The sequence below is a fragment of the Nelumbo nucifera genome, chromosome 4, assembly GCF_055504915.1.
Source record: "Nelumbo nucifera cultivar China Antique chromosome 4, China Antique-T2T, whole genome shotgun sequence".
NCBI classification, from domain to species: domain Eukaryota; kingdom Viridiplantae; phylum Streptophyta; class Magnoliopsida; order Proteales; family Nelumbonaceae; genus Nelumbo; species Nelumbo nucifera.
The window spans coordinates 55,318,023-55,325,313 of NC_142652.1; the positions used below are offsets into that span (position 1 = coordinate 55,318,023).

The 7,291-nt window shown below is 37.2% G+C and overlaps 1 long non-coding RNA gene across 2 annotated transcripts; it reads right to left on the reverse strand.

Annotated features, from left to right (window-relative positions):
- Positions 1–534: 534 nt before the first annotated feature.
- LOC104610129 (uncharacterized) lies at positions 535–3,118 on the reverse strand. 2 transcript variants are annotated; one of them, XR_737382.3, is made up of 6 exons: positions 2,435–3,118; positions 2,195–2,270; positions 2,035–2,085; positions 1,687–1,839; positions 1,396–1,600; positions 535–876 (listed from the first exon to the last, which is right to left on the reverse strand). It is a non-coding gene; the product is annotated as an uncharacterized LOC104610129 (long non-coding RNA). The 2 variants fall into 2 exon arrangements; XR_016085958.1 differs by lacking the exon at positions 535–876 and having other exon boundaries at positions 1,187–1,600; positions 2,435–3,117.
- Positions 3,119–7,291: the final 4,173 nt, after the last annotated feature.

Below are 7,291 nucleotides of genomic sequence, written 5' to 3' on the forward strand. Positions count from 1 at the left end.
TGCTGAGCTAGTTTTCCACATAGAAATTTGAACATTTATGGGAACAAAGTAGGGAACCACCATAGACAATGACAAAGTCAAACCATATGATCCTCTCTTCTATCCCCCATCAATGTAACAAAAGAAAACCATATGGTCTCTTCTTTTATCCCCTAACGATGTAATAAAAAAAAAATATATATGGTCTCCTCTTTTATCCCCCACCATCGACACATTGTTGTGGACAAGATAGGGGACCACCAGACAATGACACTTTCAGTGGCAGTCAAAACAGCTGCTAAAAGTCCCTAAAACTGTCGCTATAGTCTTTACCGGTAGCCAGCAAACTGCCGTTAAAACAACTATCGCCAAACGTTGTAGCGGCAGTTTTCGCGGCTGCCGATATAAATGTTAAACTGCCTCTAAAAGTTCTCTATAAATTTGGCGTGTGCTTTTTAGCGACTGCCACTAAAAGTATACTTTTTTTTTTATTTTCTTCAAATTACTTGTTTTCTCTATATTCGTTTAAACCGGAATAAAATACAAAAAAAAAAATAAAGAAAAAAACATCAATTACAATAAAATATAAAAAAATATTTCAAATACATCTTAACTTCAATTTGATAAATTCTTGGTTTGTACAAGAATTCAATAGGGTCTGAACCAAGCTCTCTTATTCCACCCCTCATGTTGGCTAACTCGCTCACGGAGCTCTTGTGGTAGCAACCTCGTGTTTCCAACTTTTTCTTTTCACTTTTTTTCTTTCTCTTGTTCCGAACTTCTCTCGCACTTTCTTGCTATCAACTCATAGTTAATCAGAATTTTTCAGACCTGTTTTACTTCTCTGGAGAACAGAATAGCTTTCCTTAGTTGAACTACATCCTCTGTGATTATTCCCTGTTATAATAGATTGATTAAAGAATATTAAAGACAATATTACAGGTAGCAAATATGTTGACCAAAATAATCCAAAATGCTTTTTAGGAGTTGAAATAAAGACAAGTGCAAGAATTATTTGATATATTCAATGATACCTTTTCTCATCTCACATTGTTTTTAGTTAAGAAACTCCAATACTTGAAAAGAAGCACTAGTAATCTCATGCTGACAGTTTTCAGCTGAAACCTTTGACACTTGGACCTTATGCACATCCATCCATCAAATACATGGAAGGAAAATTATGGGGAGGGGGGATGGTTATGAAAGATGTAGTAAGCTCATTATGCTATAATATTAAAACACCACCAGATTCTGAACCATGATAAGGGACCACAGGAATGTAAATCTTATATGTACATGTTCTTGAGTCAGGATTTTGTAAACAGTAAAACACAATTTTAATTTCATACCACCAGGGTATGACTTCACAGACTGAGATTAAGGATAGTTGGAGGACTAGAGTACAATAAACCATACCACGTCTTCTACTATAATATTTATCTTTCCAACAGCCTTGAAGATGGCTTCAAATAATGCTTTCCTTGGTCCAGCCTTGAGTCAAAAAGAAGAAGAGGGGAGGGGAAGAAGGCATTCAATTACTTGACAAGCTAAAGAAGAAACCACTAGAAATAAGCTTTCGTAGACCTGACCATCCATCTTCGAACCATTGCAATCTTTGATTCTGCACAGTTGTGCAGTTAAAATTATGATAATATATACTTGTATGGAAAAGAGCAACTCAATATACATAATTGTAAATGGTCTTACCAGAAGGACAACATTGAAACCTTAATTTTCAATCCATAACAAAGGACAACAAATGTTGGAAAGCACCTTCCATTGTCTTGCTTTCTCGAGCTCGATGATATTTGCAATGTCCGGATCGACCTCCTCGAGCGGAGCATTCAACTGCTTTGGCCACTGGAACCAAATTTCCCAAGTAAGAGTTAAAATCGAAAGTGAGACAAAAAAAAAAAAAAAACTATGTCCGGAAGATCAAAGGACGAATCCCGGAGAACCAAAGATCATACACGGGAAGAAAATAACAATAGTAAATCGAAAACTGAATCAAATTAAGCACAGAAAAGGAAGAAAGAAAGAGAGAAATCTGCTTACCGTAACACCAGATTTCTCCTTATCGCAAACGGCTTCATTCGGCAAAGAAGACTAAACAGGAGAAATGAAATGAAATATAAGGAAAGCATGAACTTCAAATCTCTGGTCGTCGGTAAAGAACCAAATGTTATTTTGAAATTGAAGGAAAACAAAAGCATACCATGTAATATAGAGAGCTGCCATTAGAGAGAGAGAGAGGAGAATCGGCTTCCTCACTGACGAGGATAGATTACTCCCTGAAACATAAAACATGATGAGAAAATGAGTACTCCTTAAACAGATTATCCAGCCATTTAAAACAGAGGTAAACAAAAAAACAAAACAATAGAAATAAAACCTAGAATGCTTCTAGAGAAAGCTTCCAATCCGAGAAGAAGGTCAGAAGAAGCATGGACTTTACCTCAGGACACTGTTTTGACAGAGACAGAACACTCCCTTGACAGAGAGAGAGAGCGAGAGAGGGACGTGAGAGAGATGGCGGGAAGAGGCGTGAGGAAGGGAAAGTGAAAATTGCGCCTTTTATGTAGCGGCAGCCATTAGTTGTCTATATCAGTATTTGTAGCGGCAGTCATTAAACAGCCAGGATTAACTCGAACATTGTCAAACATGCATGAAAATCAACAACACTTATGTCAACAAAAATACTTGTCATCAATGACATGAATAAACACTTTTCTTTGTTTTTCGACACACTATCTACTGAACAAGTAGGAAAATGTAGGGTTTTACATATGTATCGAGAGAACAAAAAAGGATAATCATATGATGAAATAGAAAACGGAAACAAAATATGGAAAAATATAAACTTCCTTTTCTTCTCCAACGACGGCAATGATGTCCATCTTCTCCGGTGAAAGCAACGGAGTGAAAACACTATCTTTTCCGCTAATTGAGCGTAAAATAGGAAAGAAAGTGAAGAAACATAATCGTATAGTGGAGAATATCATTTTCTGATTGTTTCCAGTGACTTTAATCGCCTGAAAAAATATATCTGACGATGATTTCCCTTGCAAATGCACTAGCGGCGACCACTATAACAACTCGGTTGGAAAACCAAGGCTTTGAATGAACAATGCTTATTGCTTCCTAGTCTAGTCAAGGGGGCATTTTTGCCACTTTGAAATATTCACTTTCGAAAAGTGGAGGGTACTAACTTGTACGACCCCTTAAGTACAAGGAGCTATTTTGGAACTTTCAGGAAAATTTGAAAAAAGAAGTTTGGCAGGGTACTTGGTTGGAATTTTCCTTTATTTCATATGAATTTTAATGTATACATGCTTCATATATAAAATAATAAAATGAAATGGTAGAATAAAATTGAGAATACAAATATTGAAAGAAAAAAATACAAATGACTTGGATTAAAATTTACAAATAAAAGCCAAAATTTACAATAATATTAGAAATTTTATACAATTATTGGGTTTTGAAGTTCTATCTCCTTCTTGACCATCGTATGGATCTTTTAATGTTTCATTGAATGAAGTGTTATGTACTTGTCAATCTTGTAATATATTCTCCACTTCTAGCCAATTTTTGAGACATACACACATTTTTAACGAGTCTTGATTGAACCAACCCAAAATCTTGGCCAGGTGACGGTTCGACCAATTGGGTCAACGACAGGTTAAAAATATTGGTTTTATTGTATCACTTTTATGGCTTAGAAATAATATCTGTGTGTATCTAGAGAAATCAGCAATTATTACTAATACATATGACTTGCCTCCTAAACTAATAGTCTTCATAGGTCCAAAAAGATCTAATGAAGTAGTTGAAGAGGCCTTGATGTGGACAAGTGCTTCTTTCATTTGGAAGATATTTTAATTTGTTTACCAAATTGACATGCTTCACAAATTTTATCTTTAGAGAATTTTAATTTGAGAATACCTTCCACTAGATTGTTCTTAGCCAAGTTATTTATTTAATCCATTCTAGAATGGCCTAATCTCCTTTGTCATAACAAGTATTTTTTTTCCAAAATAGCTAAGCATCTTACATTATTACTTTCTATTTTTTGCAAAATCAACAACACAAACATTGTTTACTCTAGAGCCTACTAGAATTAATTGTTGTGCCTAGACCTGTTCATGGGCCGAGTGGCCCGACGGCCCGGCCTGGCTCCCGGACGGGCTTGAATAGGCTTTTTGGCCCGTGGGCTTAACCTCGGGGCAAAAAGCCCGACCCGCATAAAATTCGAGTCGGGCTTGGGCTTTGCCAAAAAAGTCCGGCCCGAGCCCGACCCGACCCAACCTATAGTTAAACCTAAGTAAAAACCCTATGTGATGTCCATTTGAATAATTTTTTTGATTTAAGAAGGTTGTTGATTCACTTGTAGGCCCATTGTTCATTTAAATAGGGGAAAAACATCTGAATTAAAATAAATAATGTTCATTTGAATAGGGAAAAATTCGAATTTCTTTTATTAGGTTGGGTTTCGGGCTCGGGCTCAGGCTTCAAGCTTTTTATCAGGGTCGGGCTCGGGCCCAAGTTGTAGGCCCGTTGGTCGGGCCGGGCTCGGGCTCGGGCTCGGGCCTAACATTTTTCTGTTAATAAAGAGTAAAAGCCCGGCCCATGAACAGGTCTAGCTGTGCCACATCCTTCTTAGTAGAGTTATTTCATTATTTTCTTCCTTCGCTACTTGAAGACGCTAGAGCTGCGCCGGCTGGGCTGCTTTTTTTGCTGCCCTGTGCCCCACCCGTATAGAGATGGGCGGTGTGCAATACCTGCCAATGGCGATTAAGTATTTATGCCTGCAAAGACTAACTATTGATTAAGCCACCAAGCTCAGACTTTTTTGAGTAACGATTAGGGGTTGACTAAGTGCTATTTGAAACTTTATAATTTTGTCACAAAGTTGAATAACACTTAAGCTCATCTACAAGTAAGGCATTATCTATAAGAGGTAGACGAGTTCTAGATAGGGGTGGCAACGAGACGAGTTTTTCATGAGTTATTCGAGTTCGGATCGTGAAAAGCTCAACTCGTTTCAGTTTAAATTGAGCTTCGAGCCCAATTTACAGGTTCATTTGCTAATCGAGCTGAGCTCGAGCCTAATAAAGATTGGCTCGTAGGCTCGCGAGCCTAATCGAGCTTCTACATATATATTATATATATAATATTTTTATTTTTATATATTATAATAATAACTAATTACTATTTTTTTAAATATCAAATAAAAATAAATTAATATATATATATATATATATTACTTTTATAAAGCATTTGACTCACGATCAAACTCAAGTCATGTCGAGCTCGAGCTTATGACTTTTGACTCGAGCCAAACTCAATCTCAAGTCTTTAGCTCGAGCCTCATACTGTCTTAGCGAACTGAGCTCAAATAACTAGCTATTTGGCTCGGCTCGACTCGAATCCACCCCTAGTTCTAGACTAAGCCAACTCCAACTACCTTTCTTGCAACAATCAATCAATTAAGTAATCTGGTCCCCATATTTATCATGGATCATTGTGAATTAGATTGCTTCTTTTTAACTCTCCAAGAAACTATTGGATCATCAGGAATTTCTTCTAAATGGTAGTAATGGGAAACATGCCCTCTTCTAGAGCAAGATGTGCAAATTTTACTTGTTTGTTTTGAGGTCAGACCCCTTTCAAACTTGGTTCTAGGATTGGGATTCCTACGGGGGTTGAGTGTAACCTAAACCACTTTTATCACTAGTCAATTTTTGTTTACCAAGCATCTTGTTAAAATTATTGGTCACACTAGTGAAGCTTTCTACAACCTTTGTATTTTCCTTTCTTACTTCTTGAACTTCAGCCTTTAAGCTAAGGTTTAAAGTAGCAAACTGTTTTATCACTTCAAAGTTCAAACTCCTAGCTTTATTAAGGAATTAAGAGAAGATCAGGATTGTTAGGTTGTTATGATAAGGATAAGAGACAGTGTAGAGATTAGGATAGAATTTTAGTTGGTAGATTCCCAATTGAATTAGGACCTCTTAGTCAATAGTCTATAGATATTGAATGTAATTCTCAATTCATTAAATGCAATTTATTCACCTTTTCTGAAATCTTTTATGGTATCGAAGCCAAAGGTTCATCCTAAAGGCTTTCTCATTTGTCTGGCGGGTGGCCACCTCTTAGCCACTCGTCGGGTCTGCTCTCTTAGCTTAAATATTAGGTTTCCTTTCTTCATATTATAATTCTTTTATATTGACCTTTCCTTCACCAAATCTATCATAACCACCACTCATCATCAAGTCCCAAAGTCTCATGTCTCAAACCAGCCACTCTTTTGATCAATGAAGACAAAAGCAGGGTATCCAAGCCACCGTTCAAACCTGCCATCTCAGTTCAGTAGATCCATTACTGTTCAACCAAGGTTCAAAGTATCAGCATGTATTGACCCATATCGATCAATATGTATCGTTATAGGACTCTTTTGATATGCCCCTACAGTAGGTGTGGGTGTATCGGAGTCTGACCGGTTCAGGGGGTGGAGGAGACCTAAACTTGCCCCCCTGAACTGGTTGCGAGAAAAAAAAAAAAAACACAACAAAAAGCAGTATTGATTCGCTCGATACACCCCTACTGGCGTATCGGGCATATCGATATTTTGAACCTTGTGTTCAACACCACCGACCTACTAATACACTAATAACAGATCCTATAGAAGCTCCAGAGATGGATCCAGTCACCTATTTCACCTTTCATTTGGATCTGTTCAAACTTTAGTGAACAATGAGTTACTCTTTGGAGCTCTAGCAATGATCAAGGTTGTGACTTGTGAATCTAGTGATCCCCTACTCTGATGCTCACCATTCTCCGACTGCCAACAATGGACCTACAACAACTACTGTAGATTAAAAAAGAATGCAAGACATCATCACAATCCAAACAAGATACAGTCCAACACATTCGCCTACATATGGGGGTTCCTCCACATCATCAGTTTTTCAATCATGGTGGATAAATAAAAGTAAACTCAGGGGGTGAGACTTGAGAGTAGGACCTTTAACTTTACATGCAATGGTAAATGAGAAGCAACCAACAACCACAATTTTCAGGATTAGGAGCTACGAGGAGTCAGTTATTTTCAAAGTTTAAAGTATCGATACGTATCATATCGAGAGCTTTCTGCTACTCTCCTACAAGGGGTGTTTCGAAGTCTCGACCGATACGGAGGGTGAACAAACCTTAAACCAGCCCCTCTAAACCAGATTCAAAAAAAAAACTAAAAAAAAAATACACCACTACCGTCGTATTTGCATAATATAGCTCATGAATCCTAATTGAT